Source organism: Bufo gargarizans, chromosome 6 (genome assembly GCF_014858855.1).
Source record: "Bufo gargarizans isolate SCDJY-AF-19 chromosome 6, ASM1485885v1, whole genome shotgun sequence".
NCBI lineage: Eukaryota > Metazoa > Chordata > Amphibia > Anura > Bufonidae > Bufo > Bufo gargarizans.
In genome coordinates, this window is record NC_058085.1 from 18,774,166 (window position 1) to 18,796,459 (window position 22,294).

The 22,294-nt window shown below is 45.9% G+C and overlaps 1 long non-coding RNA gene across 1 annotated transcript; it reads left to right on the plus strand.

Annotated features, from left to right (window-relative positions):
• Nucleotides 1–78: 78 nt before the first annotated feature.
• Nucleotides 79–20,591, plus strand: LOC122940530. Its single transcript, XR_006390355.1, has 3 exons — nucleotides 79–188; nucleotides 17,700–18,011; nucleotides 20,459–20,591. It is a non-coding gene; the product is annotated as an uncharacterized LOC122940530 (long non-coding RNA).
• Nucleotides 20,592–22,294: the final 1,703 nt, after the last annotated feature.

Here is a 22,294-nt window from a genome sequence, read left to right on the forward strand (position 1 = left end):
TCCAGTACCTTCTCCTGCAGCACAGCCTGACTCCTCCCACACATGATCACATGGTCATGACATAATCACAGGTCCTGTACCTTCTCCTGCAGCACAGCCTGGAGCCCGACTACTGCACAGTGGTAGAGATTACAGCCCAGGAGGCTCCATAGTGAAGGGTTGTCAGAGGAGGACACGCCCGCCCCCAGGTAAGTGGAACACTCATCACATCCACACATGTTGAGACTAGAGATGAGCAAATTTCAGGTTATAAAATTCGTTCACGCTCCGTTTACCGGTAAAAGGTGAAGTGCGTTATGGATTCAGTTACCACGGAGATAACGCACTTCTATGACGGAATGCCTTTTTGCAGTTATACAGCCCATAGGCTTCTATTATGACGGAATGAATACTGGCAAACCGCTATAGGCATTCCGTCATAGAAGTGCGTTATCTCCATAGTAACAGAATGCATAACGCACTTCACCTATTACCAGTAAACAAAGAGTGAACGAATTTAATAACTTAAATTTGCTCATATCTAGTTAAAGGGGTTGTCCGGGTTCAGAGCTGAACCCGGACATGTCCCCATTTTCACCCAGCAGCCCCCCTGTTGTTAGCATCGAAGCAGTTCATCCTCCGATGCTCTCCCTTGCCCTGCGCAGGATCGCGCACGGCAAGGGCTATTTTTTTTAAAATAACACACTGACACGCGGACTGGAGCAGGGGGCGTTATATAGAAGACATATCCAGGAGATCTCAGAGACGTGGACTGGAGCAGGGGGCGTTATATAGAAGACATATCCAGGAGATCTCAGAGATGTGGACTGGAGCAGGGGGCGTTATATAGAAGACATATCCAGGAGATCTCAGAGACGTGGACTGGAGGAGGGGGCGTTATATAGAAGACATATCCAGGAGAGCTCAGAGACGTGGACTGGAGGAGGGGGCGTTATATAGAAGACATATCCAGGAGATCTCAGAGACGTGGACTGGAGGAGGGGACGTTATATAGAAGACATATCCAGGAGATCTCAGAGACGTGGACTGGAGGAGGGGGCGTTATATAGAAGACATATCCAGGAGATCTCAGAGACATGGACTGGAGCAGGGGGCGTTATATAGAAGACATATCCAGGAGATCTCAGAGACGTCGACTGGAGCAGGGGGCGTTATATAGAGGACATATCCTGAAGATCTCAGAGACATGGACTGGAGCAGGGGGCGTTATATAGAAGACATATCCAGGAGATCTCAGAGACGAGGACTGGAGCAGGGGGCGTTATATAGAAGACATATCCAGGAGATCTCAGAGACGTGGACTGGAGCAGGGGGCGTTATATAGAAGACATATCCAGGAGATCTCAGAGACGTGGACTGGAGGAGGGGGTGTTATATAGAAGACATATCCAGGAGATCTCAGAGACATGGACTGGAGGAGGGGGTGTTATATAGAAGACATATCCAGGAGATCTCAGAGACATGGACTGGAGGAGGGGGCGTTATATAGAAGACATATCCAGGAGATCTCAGAGACGTGGACTGGAGGAGGGGCCGTTATATAGAAGACATATCCAGGAGATCTCAGAGACGTGGACTGGAGCAGGGGGCGTTATATATCGAAGACATATCCAGGAGATCTCAGAGACATGGACTGGAGGAGGGGGCGTTATATAGAAGATATATCCAGGAGATCTCAGAGACGTGGACTGGAGGAGGGGGCGTTATATAGAAGACATATCCTGGAGATCTCAGAGACGTGGACTGGGGCAGGGGGCGTTATATAGAAGACATATCCAGGAGATCTCAGAGACGTGGACTGGAGCAGGGGACGTTATATAGAAGACATATCCAGGAGATCTCAGAGACGTGGACTGGAGCAGGGGGCGTTATATATCGAAGACATAACCAGTAGGGATCGACTGATATAGATTTTTTTTAGAACTGATACAGATACCGATATTCTGTGAACTTTCAGGCCGATAATTTATACCGATATTCAGTGAATTTTCATTTTTGAAAAAATAAAATAAAATTCCTACACAAATCTGCTGAAAATGAATGTTTATTGTTAACGTGTAGTTTTTTTGGTAAATCTTTCTTTTTCATTTATACTTAATATAAATATTTTTTTTTTTTTTACATATTTTTTATTTTTTTTTATTTTTACTAACTTTTAGCCCCCTTAGGGACTAGAACCCTTGTCCTAGTCACCCTGATAGATTTTACAGTGACTGCTGATAGATTTCTATCATGGTGAATAGGACTTCACACTCTCCCTGCTTCTTTGTGCATAGTGCACACAGCAGCAAGGGAGCCGACTATGGCAGCCAGGGTTTCAGTAGCGTCCTGGCTGCCATGGTAACCGATCGGAGCCCCAGGCTTACACTGCTGGGGCTCCGATCGGAACTGCCACTGAGCGGAGAGGGGACCCTGTGACCACTGCCACCAATGATTAATACTGGGGGACTTGGGTGGGGGGCGCACTGCGCCACTAATGTCTTTAATACTAGGCTTGGGTGGGGGGGCACACTGTGCCACCAATGTCTTTAATACTGGGCTTGGGTGGGGGCCGCACTGCACCACCAATGTCTTTAATACTGGGCTTGGGTGGGGGAGGGCACACTGCGCCACCAATGTTTTAATACTGGTATTTGGGGGGAGCACTGCAGCACCTGAGGGGTTAACTACCACAGATCGCAGCTACCGCTCTACGGCCAGCTCCAGCCTCCTGTATATGAATTAATGAGAGAGTTATCTTCATTGGTGGCACAGTGACCACAGCCCCTCCCCTCCTCTTGTCCTCTCTCCTCTCATTAGTGGCAGCAGCAGCAGCACAGGGGTGAGGGAGACACTGCTTCCTTCTCCCCTGTGCTGCTGAGGGAACATGGAGAGCGCTGATCTGTGTTCCCCATACTTTATCGGAATATCGGCTAATTAGATGCCAATACCGATAACTTTCAAAATCCTGAATATCAGCCCAATAATATTGGTAAAACCGATAATCGGTCGATCCGTAATAACCAGGATATCTCAGAGACACGGACTGGAGCAGAGGGCGTTATATAGAAGACATAACTAGGAGATCTCAGAGACGTGGACTGGAGTAGGGGGCGTTATATTGGAGATCTCAGAGACGTGGACTGGAGCAGAAGGTGTTATATAGAAGACATAACCAGGAGATCTCGGAGACGTGGGCTGGAGCAGGGGGCATTATATAGAAGACATAACCAGGAGATCTTGGAGACGTGGGCTGAAGCAGGGGCGTTATATAGAAGACATATCCAGGAGATCTCAGAGAAATGGACGAGGGAGTGTTATGCAGATGACATTGATATCGCCGTTTGCTCCTTTGTCTCGTTCTCACAACCGAAAACGACTGCCAGAAGTACAATTGGGAAATCCTTGGTGTAGTGTGCATCAATGTATGCGCAATTCCTCCAAAATAACAAAACACAGAGAGGTTATTTATACCAGAAGATGGGAGGCGGTCTTACAATCATGACCAATAGCGAGACAGGTTATGGTATGAAGTGATTGGCTGGAAGGCAGTCTTACAATCATGACCAATGGGGAGACAGGTTATGGTATGAAGTGATTGGCTGGCGAAGATGTGAATGATCGCGTGAACTTATGTCGCACACTTATTCGCGCCATTTCCGTTGCCGCGCTTATCCTTAGGGATGAAGAAACCTTTGTTCGAAAGTCTCCCGCCTCAGCCGGCGCCATTACACTGGTATTCTGCAGTAATACCAGGCCGGGCACAAATCAGCTACAGGTCAGGACGACCAGACCTTCGTGTCAAAGTGTCTGCACAATACGGACGCGAATGCGAATGAATCTGCGCATCTCCATAGGATAGATGGCGACCATACAGCGAACAATAATTTTTCAACAACAGTTCCCCCCTTTTTGGCCATATGTCGTCATTTCAGTGGCTCCCTAACACTACAATCACTCAAACCAGACCTCTAAAGGGAATAAACATGTAAAGGGGAACATGCTACACTGCAGATGAACTAACAAGAACCGGTTGCTTGACCGCGACGTCTGGCAAGGGTGGTGACAGTGAAAAGTCTCTAAAGTGTCTCTAATAAAGAAATGCCTTTAAAAGGAAGGGTGATTCTCCATGATGGTGGTTCTTCTTGGGTTGGTCCTCCTGGAGTAAGAATCCAGTTTCTCCGGGCGATGGTTCTCTGCGATCATAACGTGGTCCTCTGAACGGCTCCTCGCCACGATCCTATAGAAAACAACATATCACCAAAGCCCTCCAGACCTTTAAAGGGGTTCCAACCTTCATCTGCAATCACACATGCTTGCCCCTGTAACGCCTTAACTCTGTCTAGATGGGTCTGAACCTTGTCACCAGTATCTTCCACCCAGGTGCAACAATCCTCCCCGATGAATTCACAAAAAACCCTCTTTTTAGCTAAAAGATAGTCGAGAGCCATCTTCTCCTGGAGGAGAAGAGTTTTTAATTGTCGCTGTTCGGACGAGACTTCTGTCATGGCCTCGACTGTCTCGTTGAACATCACATCCACTATGGTAGAAAATTTGTTCAGCCACTTCATAAGTTCTATACCCCATCCGGTCCATGCCGGGAACCATGCCCAAGCACGGTCCCCTGCAGAGAACAGCTCCCTCCTAGTCCCTCCTCTGCACCATCAGATCCTTGTGACTATCAGCAATGTAGGAGGCGGGGACTAACCTGACTAAGGAGCATGACCCTCTAGCATTCGTGGGAATGACTCTGTAAGCAGCCTGCCCACACAAGAAGTAATAGGGCCCAGTTAGAGAGACACAAAGGTCATTAGGGTTCCAGTTACGGGAGTTGAGCAACATCTGGATGGATAAAGGGATTGCTTTACCGTCCTGAATGTCACACCATCCCCCCCTTTAGCAGATATAGTCGTGTCTGGTGGTTAGGTTGTTGCGGTCAGGGATTCTATGGTCGATCTGGACAGTGATCTCAGATGGGCATTCGGTCCTACCCATGGAATCTGGGGTCGCCCTAATTGACCGGATACCCACATGGGTCTACTAAGCCTACTACAAGTCTCAGGGCTGACCATCTAAGAATGTATGGTTGAACTCTATGGATAGGTGATGCTTCACAGATTTACCCAAAGGGTTGATTTTCCTCATGCCCACCCTGATGTCATAAAGGGCATGAACTGCCGCCATGGCCGGGAGGCTCTGACGCGGAGGTGGTTTGGAGCACACCCAGCAGTTGGATTGGATCTACTTGCCGTCTTTGCTAACTGCCAATGTATTCTGAATAACAGATTCGGCTGTAACTCCTCATAACATTTTCCAAAGTGCATTAGACAAAAAAAGTTAAGGAATACAGGGTACCTGATCATTGCGCTTTGTGGTCCAGTAGCTTCTTGCAATGGCTGGCGTGGATCCACCTGTCATGTTCCTTGACCTTGAGGGAGGTTGGTGTTGTAAGTAGAACCTGGTAAGGCCCGGTATATCTCGCCTTCAGTCCCTGGCGCTGATGTTTCTTTAGCATGACCCAATCACCTGGTTGACTAGAATGAACACTGGTTTTTGAGTCTGGGTCCAGGAGAGATTCCCGAATCCGGTGGTGGACATCGGGTGATAACCCGTGAAGCTGCCTGGGGGCATCCCTGATGGAATAAAGGGTTACAGCGGAACATTCAGGCCATGGATTGGCCGTGATTTTTACCTTTTTTTGCAAAAATCTGACCCAAGTACCGTCAAAGAAAAGGCAGTCGTGATGGTTCTCAACGTAATTCCCTACTAGGTTATAAAATTGATTGACAGTTGAGAGGTTAGAATGGTTAGTGAAAAGTTTGAAGATTGTTGTTGTCTGCACCACTTTTCACCCCTTCTCATCGTCCTTAAAACCAGGACGAATAAAACCTGGATTCAACATGGTGCATAATCTCAAGGTTATATAGAGAGATGAGGGAGGGATGAGAGAGATAGAGAGAAAGAAAAAAGCGACCCTGTTAGTTGTGGAGGTGGACATGACAGTTGGGGACTCGCCTACCTCGGGAACTGGTTGTGTTTCAGTAGGCCCAGGTTTAGTGGATCCAGTCTGTTTCAACAAAGTCAGCCCAGATAGAGTCTTCTCTGCTTCCTGCATCGGATCCCTAAACTCAGTTTATTTCTCAGGCCAGGTGTACATCACTCGGTTCTTCCGGATTCAAACTGGGTTCTGTACGCCCTGCTTAATTACCATGATTGACTATTGCAGCCACCATTGCGCTTCATACCTTCCAGAGGGATACTCCAATTAGTTCCCTTGGACCACCTACTCTATTCTTTAAAGGGGCTTCATGGCCTTCACCCCAAAACTAGAGTTCATGTACTGTGCAGCAGTCTGACTGTGGGAAGCCTCGCTTTCCTTCCCTTGCATGGATGCATTTAACCCTTACACTGCGTCGCCAGACTAAACTGCACAGCACAATGAATATCCTCTTTCTCTTCAGAACAATGTGGCTCCTCCAGTCAATCTGCTGATAAAGTAAAAAGAAATATTGGGTTAACCTCTGGTTGTTAAAGAGAAGAATCCTGGAGTGGAGAACTGTCACTTGGAATATAGAAAAAGAAAGAAAAAGTATTTTAAGATCGCAGCAAAAATATAAAAAAGGAAAAACTGAAAAAAACTTTATTACAACAATAAAAACCTAAAAATAAAAATGGGTTAGTAAAAGAAAATGGAAAAAACTTCAGTTACAGGAAATCTTGCTATATACATTGAGATTCAGTAAAAATGTAATGTTAACTTAAAACTTCATTTTACCAAAGAAGCAGGATTTAACATTACAAGGTCCCAATACCGTTTTTTTTTTGTTAGTTTTTTTAGGGGAAGGGAAAAGTCAATTTAAATTAGGTCTTAGAGTTAACCCTAAAATGGTTTACAAAGACCTTAATTTACCCTTCTCTGGCATACAAAATTAGAATTCCAGGCATATTCGGATTCAAAATCTGCTTCCTTGATCAATGACCTCGGCTGTCCCTGGGTTCTATTGGACTCCGTAGTTTTAGTTGGACGGGAGTGCATGACAGTGTTAGTTCGCACTGTCTGGGACTTTTGAATGTCCTGTTGCTGGAGATTGATAGATTTGTGCAGCCACAGTTCTGCTTTCTGGAGGGAACCATGGCTTTGGAGTCTAGAGGGGAATTCATGGACAAACTTTTTCCCAAATCCAGACCTCAAAGGTTCCTTCTTTGGGGATGGTTCACTCTGAACCTACAGTCCCTTGGTGCCAATCTTTGAGGGGCTTAACAACTCCTCCTCCATAGATGGATTTCATGTGCTGCTTGGCTGTCCTATACAAACTGAAAGGAATGACGTGGTATTAGCAGGAGGTGCTCAAACCCACATGCAGTCGTGCATATATATAGGGGAGCAAATCCTGCACTTGTGGCCCGTTGCTAATGGCAATCCCCAGCAAACATGCATACGGTGGAGGATGCCCGCAGCGAACCACAAGTACCACAATAGACATCCTACACAAGGTAACAATTGTGTGGATGTGATAATCAATATAGCAATATAACAAAATAGCAAAAGACAGGTGCACTCTGCGGTATTACTAAATCCTCAAACTGGTTTTAAAATTGAGAGATTAGTCAACATGCCCTACGGTGTAGGACATGTCTAAGCCCGGACACCGCGACAAGGTTTCTCAAGTAGCCCGGGACCTAACACTCTCCTACCTGTGCCAGTGGGCAAATACCAGGAGCCAGTGGGCAAATTACAGGAGCATAAGGCCGACTCACAAACAACTCACCAGTTACCTCCAGCATGTATCCATGCTTGCAATGGGAGGAGGGAGGAGTCTGCAAGTCCCACTCCAGACTGTCTGATATGGGCCAGGCCTCACAGGTGCACCTAAATGTGACCTGTAGATGGAAAACAGGCACATTTAAATTGGAGTTTATACACCTCCAGGAATCTCTATATATACAAACTGCTTGGCTGTCCTATACTCAGAAGTGGTACCCTTCTGTTCCCTAGATTTCTCTACACCCATGCTCGAGCCTATTAAAAGTAGGTGCGTCCACCTACAGTGTCCTGCGACACACACACCTGGATGGCTGCTACTCCCCTTAGTTCGCCTCTGAGTTGCCCTAGGATTTCTGGCACTGACACACTGACTCTGTTCACCCTAGTTAGACCTCAGGAAAATAAGTAGCAGCGTGAGGAAAAGGGCTCTCGCTGACACACAGCGGCCCTCAGAGTCTCCTAATGAGATATACCAGCCTCTGTTTTGGCTCTGAATAGTGACCTGATCACAGGATAGGGCTTCCAATTGACCTGGAGTGGAATGTGCGCACAGGAAACACACAGTACTCCTGTGGGGAAAGGGGTTATTCACACAGCTATTGGTATGCCCAGCTGATATATACCACCTTGTCTCCTTAAAAACAGCTCATCAACTCACTTTCCTTTGCCGATATGATTCTATATAGTCAAGCTGAACAGCACAGGAAGCCCTTTTTGCGGTGACTGATCAAAAACCTCTCGCTCAGCAGCAACCCTTGAATTCAGACAGTAGTTCCCACACAATATCACGAGACCCCCAGTAACTAAAGAAAGGTCTCCCAACCAAATTTTATATATATATATATAAATATATAGTGAGAAGGCACAAGGTGCCATAATAGATGATAGATACATGTCACCGAGGTGCCTGGCCTCTGTGAAATGAACCGGTAATGTTTTGTCAGTAACCCTAGGTTACTGACAGTTGCTAGAGGTAGTTTAGCTACTAGCTGCAGCTGATCCGGGCCGGGTTTCATTGGAGTAGTCAAAGAGCAGGGTGGGATGACTACTCCCACGTATCCAGGCCAGGTGTTGGCTGGCCTACTTAAGCCAGGGATCCCATTAGAGCTGGGGGTGTGGGTCCTAGTCTGGAAGTGTAACAGACTGGGAGTAAAGCTGTGTGGTGTGTTGCTGTGGATAAACCTGCCGTTGCCTACTCTTTTTTCCCCCCTCTCCAGCGGGTGGTGGAACTCTGGAACTACAGAGGACTGTGAGTTGGACCATTTCATATGAACTGTGTTTCTTTGTGTTTACCCGCTGAAGTAAGCGAGCATTTGTTAAGGCTGTGTCGAACAAAATAAAAGACTATTGTTTAAATTGACCGGATATCCGGGCGTGCGTTCCACAGTGGAACGCACGCCCACACCGTTGGCTTGTTTCAACAATGTGATTCAAACTGGCACAGATTATATCATTTGGGAATGATTGGGGGCAAGCTTTATAAGGTGGGGCTGAATAGAGAGGCTCAACATTGGACCCTAGGAGGACTGAAATTGGGGGAAGCGCCGCTACAGGCTCCAACTGTGAGTAATCCCTGGACACTCTTCTGGTATAGGGGTAGGCTACTGCTTTATGAACTCTCTGATGTACGCTCTTTGCCATATAGGTGACCCACAATGAACAGGCCATTTATCCTGGGCTGATGTTTACCTAATCAATAGTGTATCGGAGGTATCTTTATTCTATATATCTTTTGGGTCCGTTTGGTGGTGGTCCCAGGTGGCGTCTCCGTATATTTACCAGTTATCCTATATGTGTTTATGTTTCAGTCTATCGTATCACTAAACATACATGGATGTGAGCCCTGGTGGACACTATTAACCTCATGGTGACGCATAACCTGGTTGGCTCTAGTGTAATACAAATCTTGAGTATATGTGCACTGAGCTACTCCCGGACACAGTCAGTTATCCCCCCTAACTGGGGCCCATAATGGTGGTGGCTTTCTTGCCTAGTAACAAATATAGGTCTCCTTGTACAAATATATGCATATATACCGTATTTTTCGCCGTATAAGACGCACTTTTATCCCCCCAAAAGTGGGGGGAAAATAGCAGTGCGTCTTATACGGCGAATGCAGCTTATTTTGCGATTTGCGAATTTTCGTGCGAATTTCCGCGCGATTTTTTTGCGCGATTTTTTTAGCGCAATTTTTTGTGCGAATTTTTTGCGCACATTTTTTGCGGAGTACTTACAACTACAAACGTTCGCCGAGAGGAGGGAGGAGGCAGGCTGGGAGGACGGGCGCTGGCAGTGTGTGAGTCATACGTCACGCGCCTGCGCCGCCCACTTTATGAATGAAGCAGGCGGCGTGGGCGCATGACGTATGACTCACTCTGCCAGCGCCTGTCCTCCCGGCCTGCCTCCTGCCTCCTCCCTCCTCTCGGCGAGCGCTTGTAGTTGTAAGTACTCCGCTCATTATGCGATTATGCACATAACTATTTACTATTAGACATACGATTATACAGTGAGCGGGGCCCGTGTAGTAGAATAGTCACTGCACGGGCCCCGCTGTCATTATAAAGCCAGATGCCGGCCCCCAGCCCTGTATTGAGGGTCATTCACTGCAGGGACACTTATGGAGGGGATCTGTGGATGACACATAGCATAAGATGCTATATATGTGTCATCCACAGATCCCCCCCATAACTGTCATACACAGAGACCCCAATAAGAGCCACCCACAGATCCCCATAAGTGTCACCCACAGATCCCCCATAAGTGTCACCCACAGATCCCCCATAAGTGTCACCCACAGATCCCCCATAAGTGTCACCCACAGATCCCCCATAAGTGTCACCCACAGATCCCCCATAAGTGTCACCCACAGATCCCCCATAAGTGTCACCCACAGATCCCCCATAAGTGTCACCCACAGATCCCCCATAAGTGTCACCCACAGATCCCCCATAAGTGTCACCCACAGATCCCCCATAAGTGTCACCCACAGATCCCCCATAAGTGTCACCCACAGATCCCCCATAAGTGTCACCCACAGATCCCCCATAAGTGTCACCCACAGATCCCCCATAAGTGTCACCCACAGATCCCCCATAACAGTGCGTCACCCACAGATCCCCCATGTGCGTCACCCACAGATCCCCCATAACAGTGCGTCACCCACAGATCCCCCCATAACAGTGTCCGTCAGCCACAGATCCCCAGTAATAGTGCCATCCACAGACCACAATTAGTTCAAAACCCACCAAAAGCACACCTTTTGGTTCAAAATATTTTTTTTCTTATTTTCCTCCTCAAAAACCTAGGTGCGTCTTATAGGCCGGTGCGTCTTATACGGCGAAAAATACGGTATATATATATATATATATATATATATATATATATATATATACATATATTTATTTTTCTCCTTTTTTCACAGAAACCTACCTTGAGTTCGACTCATGTGAAATATGTGTTCACACATCAGTGGATGCAATATCTATTCTTCCTCCTTCTCCTCCTAGGATTGTCATCTGGTCCATTTTTAATCTTACTATTGATTGTGACTTGACACCACTGTATGTTGAAAGGCTATGAATAACCGCTTTACGGATACCCTTACATAATTTGGGTCTCCGTCCGTTCGATTTTCCTTAGTCTGTTTTTCATCTGTTTAAGTATATAGATTTATTTACCCCCTGATGATCCCACACCGTGGGGGAATTGCGTTGGGGTTGGCCACAGAAACTGTCTGTGATATCAAATACTATTTCATTAGGGTGTCTTTTAATAGTTAGTCTGTTGCACCATGTACCTCTTGGTGTTTTACATCATTAGGGCTGTATACATTGTGCACTCTTCATTGTTTGTTTAGTCCTTTCTGTCTGGATGTATATGAGTCCACCGTTAGATCGATAATTATCAGCCCATATATAATAGGGCAGTCTAGGAGTTGCTAGCCAAGGATCGAGGACAGGGGGCCCCTACCACAAGGGGTCCTCCCTGGGCAGAGGGTCTAGCCTCAGGGCATGCATCTAGGGACAGTTCCCCCATAGATTCAATGAGCATGCTATGTTTCCGGTGGATCCATATACATCAGGACATCAGTGGACTTCTATTTGTTGTGTAATTACCATTAAAAGTTAATCTTTCTAGAAGGGTTATGTTCTAGCTGGACTTTAGTACTCTTTACCTCTTAACCCATTATATAAAATCCTATTTAGAATTGCTGGACTTTTATTGTTTAAATGACACCTGAAGTCACTGTTTGAGCTGATCCCCACAATAAAAAAATAAATAAATAAATATATATATATATATATATATAGGAGAGGGAGATATGTTCCGAAACAGTTTAACAATACAACAGTTAGGGCACAACCAAACTAATCAAGATGTCTACCAAAGCCACATGGTCTTCACACACACAAAAGAAATCAAAGATGGCCGACAAAACCACATGGCCTTCACACACACAAAGGAAGATAAAATGGCCGACAAATCCACATGGCCTTTACACACACAAAACTAAACAAAACAGTTTCTATATTTCCTGTTCCCCACCCCCGAAACCAGAGCAAACCTTCACTCTGCGGGTGATTTACAGGCTAACAATATAAAAATACTCTCTAAATGCTGTCTCTAATGTACAAACACTAAAACAAACTGCTGCCTCTACAAAATCACAGTAATATAAAAGTTAAGAAGTTACTGCTCAGCAAACACATCACAATCTCACCATACAATCTCTATACAATCAACTCAGATCCACCAAAAACTACACAACGGAAAAGCACTTACCTCGTCCTTACACCCTTTGACACAGCAGATAAAATTACAGTTTAACAAACCCCCTGTTTAGTTACTGATGGTAATATCTGCCTGCTATGGTGTTAAACTAAAAACACCCGACCTTACACACACAGCCCTCTGTTGGATCTCTCAGCCATAGATCCTTTTGTCCCAGCAGAGCACTGACCAGCCCTTTACAGTTGAGAAACCCCCACAGCAGTTATGCAAATATGCAACAAGTATCTGGGCAGCTATTATTGAAAACACATCAACCACATACACCAAAAGGTTCTTTCAGTAGATTTTTTTTTCCTGATATCAGCAGATTGGAGTACACAGATTTCAATTCACAAAGCAAACATTTCTCAAAAATGAGAGCAAGGAAAAGGATTTTCTTACCTTGTGCCGGCTTTTTTTGCTTTTTGAAAATTTAAGCTGTGTCTCCTTTTATGTTCTGCTTATAACGGGGGAAAAATTAGATCCCTAACTGTGCTCGCCAACTGATATCGCCATTTGCTCCTTTGTCTCGTTCTCACAACCGAAAATGACCGCCAGAAGTACAATCGGGAAATCCTTGGTGTAGTGTGCGTTGATGTGTGCGCAATTCCTCCAAAATAACATCACAGAGATGCTCTCAAGTAGGATCCAATAATGTGCCTGCTTCCAACAGCTAGGCGTGGTTTATTTATACCAGAAGATGGGAGGCGGTCTTACAATCATGACCAATAGCGAGACAGGTTATTGTATGAAGTGATTGGCTGGAAGGCGGTCTTAAAATCATGACCAATGGGGAGACAGGTTATGGTATGAAGTGATTGGCTGGCGAAGATGTGAATGATCGCGCAAACTTATGTTCACGCATTCGCACACTTATTCGCGCCCTTTCCGTTGTTTGACCTTTGTTCGACAGTCCCCCATCCCTTCCGCCTCAGTCGGCGCCATGACACTGGTATCCTGCACTAATACCAGGCCAGAAACAAATCAGCTACAGGTCGGGACGACCAGACCATCGTGCGAAAGTTTCTGCGCGATACGGACGCAAATGTGAATGAATCTGCGCATCTCCATAGGATAGATGGCGACCATACGGCCAGGGGCGTAGCTAAAGGCTCATGGGCCCTGGTGCAAGAATTAGACTTGGGGGCCCCCCTGCCCTCAGTGCTTTGTGTGTCTTTTTATGCAGCACAAGGGTCTTTGGGCCCCCTCAGGCTCCTGGGCCCGGTAGCGACTGCTACCTCTGCACCCCCTATAGCTACGCCCCTGCATACGGCGAACAATAATTTTTCCACAACAACATATCCAGGAGATCTCAGAGACGTGTACTGGAGCAGGGGGTGTTATATAGAAGACATTATCCAGGAGATGTCAGAGACGTGGACTGGAGCAGGAGAGGTTATATAGGAGACATAGCCAGAAGATCTGAGAGATTTGGACTGGAAAAAGGGGGTTTATACAGTAGACATATCCAGGATATCTCAGACGTGGACTGGAGCAGGGGGTGTTATATAGAAGACATAACTAGGAGATCTCAGAGACACTGACTGGAGGAGGGGATGATATATAGACATATCCAGGAGATCTCAGAAACTTGGACTGGAACAGGGGGCGTTACATAGAAGACATATCCAGAAGATCTGAGATACGTGGACTGGAGCAGGGGGCATTATATAGAAGACATATCCAGGAGATCTAAGACGTAGACACTTAAAGCACAAATAAACTCCTGCCAGTCTAGGCGCTACTTAAACACAATACGTCCCTACCTCACTCATAGAGCTCAGTTCACACATGGACAACATATGCAGCTTTCCTCAGCCAACATCAATACTGCAGCCTCAAGGCTCTGGCAACTCCAGTACCTTTTGGGAGAGTGTGGCCCAGTAGTCCTCCAGACGCTGGGCGTGCAACCCTCGTTCAATAGGTGTCGCTAGGTCCTCCAAACCTCAGGCTATTCAAAGCCTTGTGGCCCCTCAGTCCTTCTCACTGAGACCACACACAGAGCCTCTGCTTCACAGAATAGTCTCGCTCTCCCTCCTCAGACTGACCTACTCTGACACGCTTTATGCTAGCCTGATTACAGCAGGCCTCACCTGCGATCACCTCAGGTAGAAAGGAAAACCCGTACTGGAAGGGTGTGGACTGGGAACTCCCTCTACCAAGCCTAGCCACCAGTCCAAGTAAAATCCAGCCCAGAAAATGTGTACAGAAATGTCTTGGCAAACTATGCTTTGCTGAGACTACTGCCACTCTCTGGATTTTATCTGTCTCACCCATCTGAGGTACCTGAAGTAGGACAACACACCTTCCAGCACTGTTCACATTACCACAACGGGCACATTATGTGGGGGTGTGGATATCACTGTTATGGGGGCACTGTGGATGTCACTGTTATGGGGTGCGCAGTGGATGTCACTGTTATGGGGTGCGCTGTGGATATCGCTGTTATGCGGTGCGATGTGGATATCACTGTTATGGGGTGCGCTGTGGATATCACTGTTATGGGGTGCGCTGTGGATGTCACTTGTATGGGGGCGCTGTGGAGGACATTTTTATGGGGGGCACTGTGGATGACACTGTTTGGGGGGGTGATGTGGATGACACTGTTTCGGGGCTGCTGGGAATGACACCATTTGGGGGCGCTGCGGAAGACACCGTTTTGGGGGCGCTGCGGAAGACACCGTTTTGGGGGGCACTGCGGAAGACACCGTTTTGGGGGGCGCTGCGGAAGACACCGTTTTGGGGGGCGCTGCGGAAGACACCGTCTTCGGGGCGCTGCGAAAGACACCGTTTTGAGGGGGCGCTGCAGAAGACACCGTCTTGGGGGCGCTGCAGAAGACACCGTCTTGGGGGCGCTGCAGAAGACACCGTCTTGGGGGCGCTGCAGAAGACACCGTCTTGGGGGCGCTGCGAAAGACACCGTTTTGAGGGGGCGCTGCGGAAGACACCGTTTTGGGGGGGGCGCTGCGGAAGACACCGTTTTGGGGGGGCGCTGCGGAAGACCCCGTCTTGGGGGCGCTGCGGAAGACACCGTCTTGGGGGCGCTGCGGAAGACACCGTCCTGGGGGCGCTGCGGAAGACACCGTCTTGGGGGCGCTGCGGAAGACACCGTCTTGGGGGCGCTGCGGAAGACACCGTCTTGGGGGCGCTGCGGAAGACACCGTCTTGGGGGCGCTGCGGAAGACACCGTCTTGGGGGCGCTGCGGAAGACACCGTCTTGGGGGCGCTGCGGAAGACACCGTCTTGGGGGCGCTGCGGAAGACACCGTCTTGGGGGTCTCTGTGGATGACACTGTTATAGGGGGCCGGTGTGAAGCCGGTAATTCTGCTCGTAGATCTTAAATATGATATGATATAACGGGCTCCCAAAAATAGAATTAATAATAATGGATAAGAAGTGCGCAGGTCTCCAGTGGGAGGCGCTGACGAGACAGAAATCATAGAATGGCGAAAGTAAATTTGCAAGTAAAGTGAATGAAATAAACCAGCTCTTATGACACCGACATGCGTTTCAGCTGCTGTCTTCATCTTGGGGTTGGTGATGCTGTGTGTGAGAAGCCTTTTATATCAGTGTATAATATACAGTGCCTTGCAAAAGTATTTACCCCCTTGACTTTTTTCATATTTTGCTACATTACAGTTCAATGTTTTGTTAATCTGAATTTTATGTGATGGATCAGAACACAATAGTCTAAGTTGTTGAAGTGAAATGAGAAAAAAATCTAAATAAAACTATTGTTTAGAAATAGAAAACAGGAAATTGGCATGTTCATATATATTCACCCCATTTGTTAGGAAGCCCATAAAAAGCTCTGGTGCAACCAATTGCCTTCAGAAGTTACATAATTAGTGACATGATGTCACCTGTGTGCAATCTAAGTGTCACATGATCTGTCATTACATATACACACCAGAGGCTGCAACACCTAAGCAAGAGGCATCACTTACCAAACCCTGCTATGAAGACCAAGGAATTCTCCAAACAAGTAAGGGACAATGTTGTTAAGAAGTACAATTCAGGGTTAGGCTATAAAAAATATCCAAATCTTTGATGATCCCGAGGACCACCATCAAATCTATTATAACCAAATAAAAAGAATATGGCACAACAGCAAACATGCCAAGAGATGGCCGCCCACCAAAACTGACGGAGCGGGCAAGGAGGGCATTAATCAGAGAGGCAGCACAGAGACCTAAGGTAACCCTGGATAAGCTGCAGAGTTCCACTGCAGAGACTGGAGTATCTGTACATAGGACGACAATAAGCCGTACGCTCCATAGAGTTGGGCTTTATGGCAGAGTGGCCAGAAGAAAGCCATTACTTTTAGCTAAAAACAAAAAGGTACGTTATGAGTTTGAGAAAATGTATTGAGGAAGGTGCTCTGGTCTGATGAGACCATAAAAAAAAAAGCTATGTCTGGAGCAAACCCAACACATCACTTCACCCAAAGAACACCATCCCCACAGTAAGACCTGGTGGTGGCAGCAGCATCATACTAGGGAGACTGGGAAACTAGTCAAAGTGAAGGGAAATATGGATGGTGCTAAATACAGGGAGATTCTTGAGCAGAACCTGTCCCACTCTGTGCGTGATCTGAGGCTAGGACAAAGGTTCACCTTCCAGCAGGACAATGACCCCAAACTCACTGCTAAAGCAACACTTCAGTGGTTTAAGGGGAAACATGTAAATGTTTTGGAATGGCCTAATCACAGCCCAGATCTAAATCCAATAGAAAATCTGTGGTCAGACTTAAAGATTTATGTTCACACATGTAAACCATCCAACCTGAAGGAGCTGGAGCAGTCTTGCAAGGAGGAATGGGCAGAAATCCCAGTGGTAAGATGTGGCAAGCTCATAGAGACTTATCCAAAGAGACTTGGAGCTGTGATTGTTGCAAAAGGTGGCTCTACAAAGTACTGACTTTAGGGGGTGAATAGTTATGCACATTGACCTTTTCCTGTTATTTTGACCTAGTTTGTTGTTTGCTTCACAATAAAAAAACAAACATCTTCAAAGTTGTGGGCATGTTCTGTAAATTAAAAGATGCAAATCCTCAAACAATCCATGTTAATTCCAGGTTGTGAGGCACCAAAATCCAAAAAAAGTCAAGGGGAGGGGGTGAATACTTTTGCAAAGCACTGTAATACTCACTACTTATTTATGTCTCGCATGCGCATACACTCAGGAAGGAAACCCTGTCCTCAGCGACAAGAGGACACGCAGGAAGCAAGGAGGCAAGTGGGACAGGAAGCGAGGGGCTCGTGCTCACCACGCCAGCACAGGGGAGGAGGAGCCAAGCAAAGTGCAGCGCATGCGCACACGAGGAGGAGTATTAATGCTCCATATTGGAGAAGGGCAGAATGACCCGGGGAAAACAGGGAGAGATTCTGGAATTCCTTGGATTTCTTCATTCAATCGCTCTGGTGTCAGAGTCCACATCCTGACCCTCCAGAAGTCTTCTCCACCGATCAGCCATGCAGACCCATCTCTAGACCATGTAGGTATCAAATTGCCATCTTTATTATGTGTGATGGTGAAATGACGGACAAACTTTGGTTAGATTTCCCTGCATTAACCCCTATAGTTTTCAAAATTAAAATTTCCCTGCTTTTCAGGCAGATAGTGATACCTCGTAAACTAGTTATTACTTTACATCCCCCATATGTCTACTTTATGTTCCTCATTTTGTAAATGTAATTTTATTATTTTAGAATAGGCTTAGAAGTTTAGAAACAATTCTTAAATTTTTTATGCAAAATTTCCCAAACTGCTTTTTAAAGGGGTTCTCCGGGCTTTTAATATTGATGACCTATCCTCAAGATAGGTGATCAGTATCGTATTGGCGGGGATTCAACATCCAGCACCCCGACAGGTCAGCTGTATGAGGAGAACACGCGCTCCATCTCCTGTTCTGCTCGCCGCTGCGAAGAGAGATGGGAGACAGCAGGCACGCACAGCGTGTACCTTCTCTTCATACAGCTCATCGGCCGGATGTCGGACCCCCCCCCCCTCCGATATGATATTGATGACCTCTGCTCACCTATGATCTTGATGCGCTGCTGGATCCTATAGTAAATATATAACAATATAGATGACCAAATTGGACTAGACCACCTGAGTCGTACAGCAAAAAGAGATAAGCGATCAAATTAAAACTTAACTTTTAATAAAATTTTTAGAAAAAATTGGCCCCAAAATAAATGGATAATGTACATGATAATGCAACAATATAGAAGCACGGTAGGTCACCCCACAGTTGATGGTAGCACTGGGTGGCCAGAATACACTAAAAGGTGCTTGGTGGCACCAAAATTATGTAACCAGGTAGTCCTACCGCTCCGATGAAATGCTTCTTGGTGCAACGGTCGCCTCACAGATATTAGATGATGTCCGTACACAGAGGCTGGAAACAGTTGCTAAACATAGGGTTAGGGATAGTAGGCTAGCTCGCCATAATGATGCCCTAAGGGACCTCCACTAACCTAGGTGACCCGGTCACGGACCCCCGTGACCAGGCACAATCAGGAACCTACCCCTGGTATTAATGCGCCCTAGTAAGCCCTCTCCTACCTAGCCCCTACATGCATGTTTCGCTAAAAGATGAGTGTAAAGCTCATCAGGGGGCTATCTAGCTGAACGGGGCACACAGGTAATGATGTTGGCCGTATCCCCTAGACAGCAAAGCATAATGTCCACAAACCTGACTTATAATGGACTAACTGGCAGTAAGGGAGTGAAAGGACCACTGATAATTGATTCCCCCTCCCTCTACCTAAAAACTAGCGCATGGAGTCTAGACTACATCAGTCCATGCGCTAGTTTTTTGGTAGAGGGAGGGGGGGGGGATCAATTATCAGTGGTCCTTTTTGTAGTATTCTAGTCATTCACAATGCACACTCTGCGGTTTTCCAGTTGTTCTAATTACCAACAAATTAAACATACAAATGATCTAGATTATAAAATTCAATATATCGAAAATACTAAACATCCAAGTTGGTTAACAAGTCATAAAACTGGGAATAAAAAAATATTGAATAAAATAGACACGTTGTCACGGAAGGTGAGAGAAGGGAAGCAAACCAAGCAAAATGACACAAAAATAGCAGGCTAGGCCTCACAGCTAGGGGACAAGGAAAGGTCATCTAATGACTATCCCTGAGCCCTTTCCCTGACTGCTACCAACATAAACAAATCTCGATGGTAAAAGTGTTCATGCACTCGAACCTCAAACCTAATCCCTGCTGCAACTGATACAAACCCTCAGCTAGGGAGAAGGCGTAAAGACAACCGGTTACTTGGACAGGTTAAAGGAACCCACGTCTACCTAAGGCCTAGCCAGAACAAACAACAGAAGGGAAGGAATGAGGACTTAACTGTAGATAGGAGACTGGGAGCAGAAGATCCACAAAACACCAGCAGAGAACTCCAGGGGAAACTATAAACCGCAGGGCTATAGTAAGAGGCAGGAATAAATAGCACCACTAACAAACTAATGAGCAGAACCTGTGAGGGGTGGGATCCTGCACAAAGCCACAACAAAGCAAACTGTCAGATAGGTTCACGTATAGCAAGTCTGACAGATCTTCTCAGATCACTCGCAGGGCAGGACGTGACACCCATGTAGTGTAAAAGGGCTAATGTGATCTTCATTCCGGGGTGTTGGTTCACTCTGCATGTCTGTCTTCATTTTATTCTATTTTTTATTTTTATTTTATTCCCAGTTTTATAGCTTTAAGCTTTATGTTTTGTATTTTATATATATTGGATTTTATGACATACCATGAATCTGCATTGTCCTCACACATGTTTCGATCCATATAAAAAGAGAGAACACAACATCTACACTTTTTATTATCTCCTCTGATGTCTCCTCTTATCTCCAGTTATTGTATTTTACATTAGATTTTGTAAGATTTTAAATCTTCTCATCTTCTTTCCATTCAGGTTCCTACAATATAGGTTCCTCTCAGTGGAGATCTTCTATGTAAGAGCCTTCTCCTGACCCAACAAGAATGGACAGGGACAAGATGGCGGAGAGGATAATAAATCTCACCCTAGAGATCCTCTTCCGGCTTACTGGAGAGGTGAGAGATTCTAATGATGTCACATTACATCATCTTATCTATGTTACTAACAGATGGACATGACTGGAGAGGTGAGGGACTCTGGAGATGTATGGAGTGATAGGTATTACTGTGTCTCTCCATAACCAGGGCTACACAGTAGTGAAGAAGACCTCTAGTGAGCGCTGTCAGGCCCCTGTGTCTGAAGGATGGGGAAGAACCCTGAGCCCAATCATGGGGCCTCCACCTCACCCCCTGATACATGAGAAAATCAATAGAGAGAAGATCCTAGAACTCACCAACAAGATGATTGAGCTGCTGACTGGAGAGGTGACACTGCTGGGAATACTGGGACATTATACAGGAACGCTATGAAGGGATCTGGGTGATGACTGTATCATTGTGTTGTCAGGTTCCTATAAGGTGTCAGGATGTCACTGTCTATCTCTCCATGGAGGAGTGGGAGTATTTAGAAGGACACAAAGATCTGTACAAGGACGTCATGATGGAGGATCACCGGCCCCTCACATCACCAGGTAATAGACATGACTAAATACACACGTCCTCTCATTATCTGTATGTAAGGAATGAATTCAGTCACCGGATGTGTTTCCTACTGTTGGAAATTGGCCACAACACAAAACTTCTTGAAGCAACTTCGTTCTCAGAAGATCCTTTCGTTTAAGCCTCATTCACACGTCAGTGTTTTGTCAGTGATTTCCATCAGTGATTGTGAGCCAAAACCAGGACTTGAGCCTCCACAGACTTAAGGTATAGGGGAAAATCTGTACCTGTTCTGTGTTTAGAGTCTCACCTGGTTTTGGTTTAAAATCTCTGATGGAAATCTGAAGAGCAGCAAGACATCATTAAAGTCAAGGTAAAATGTGGGCAGATTATGGCATAAGAAGTAAATGGAAGTGAATTACAGCCGTGGTAAAAGGCAGCGCTCTGTTATAAGTCCTGGACACCGTCCTTTATACCTCAGAGAACAAAGGAGTAATTAATATTTTGATTTAAGTTTTCCGCAGTGTGTCGCTGTACGTAGACTTCAGTGTTTTACACACAGATTCCATCATTCCATCATTATCATAAGTAACCATAGATCTACGCAAGTTACACTGACAACTTCTAATTGGATAAAAGTTCCTTATCACAATCTCCATTTTTCTTTCCAAAGAGCCCCATGGTCCATAAAGCCAAGATCGGCTCTTTCATTTATCACCGGTCCAACACAGAGGATCGATCCTTATCATAAACATGGAAATGGTTAGTTTTAATAGACAAATAAATTTATCTTGGCCAAGGCTTCCACTTCTAGTGCTAATATTATCTACTTTCTAAAGTTCACCATTCCATCTTAACATCTTTATTCGATTACTTAAAGGCCCCTATTTTCTCAGGAAAAGTAGTCAGTACTAAAAGTACTCAGTATTCACTTCAAAATGGTGATTAACTCTTTAGCTAAGCTCCTTTTTGAGGTGTAAACACAAGGGGGTCCTTTACTATTCTGAAATTAACCTACATTATATGTATTTCAGGCGCAGATGTCAGTGCAATAGGGGGGGTGGCAGGTCTACAATTGTCGGTATGCAGTGGGCGGGAAAGGGAACGGGCCGGCAGGCCTGTCTAATTTACCATTTTCTACAAATGTTTCAGGTGTAGAAAAGGGTCTAAATGTAAGATAACTTGGAAGCTGTCTTAAATTTATAACTGGTCC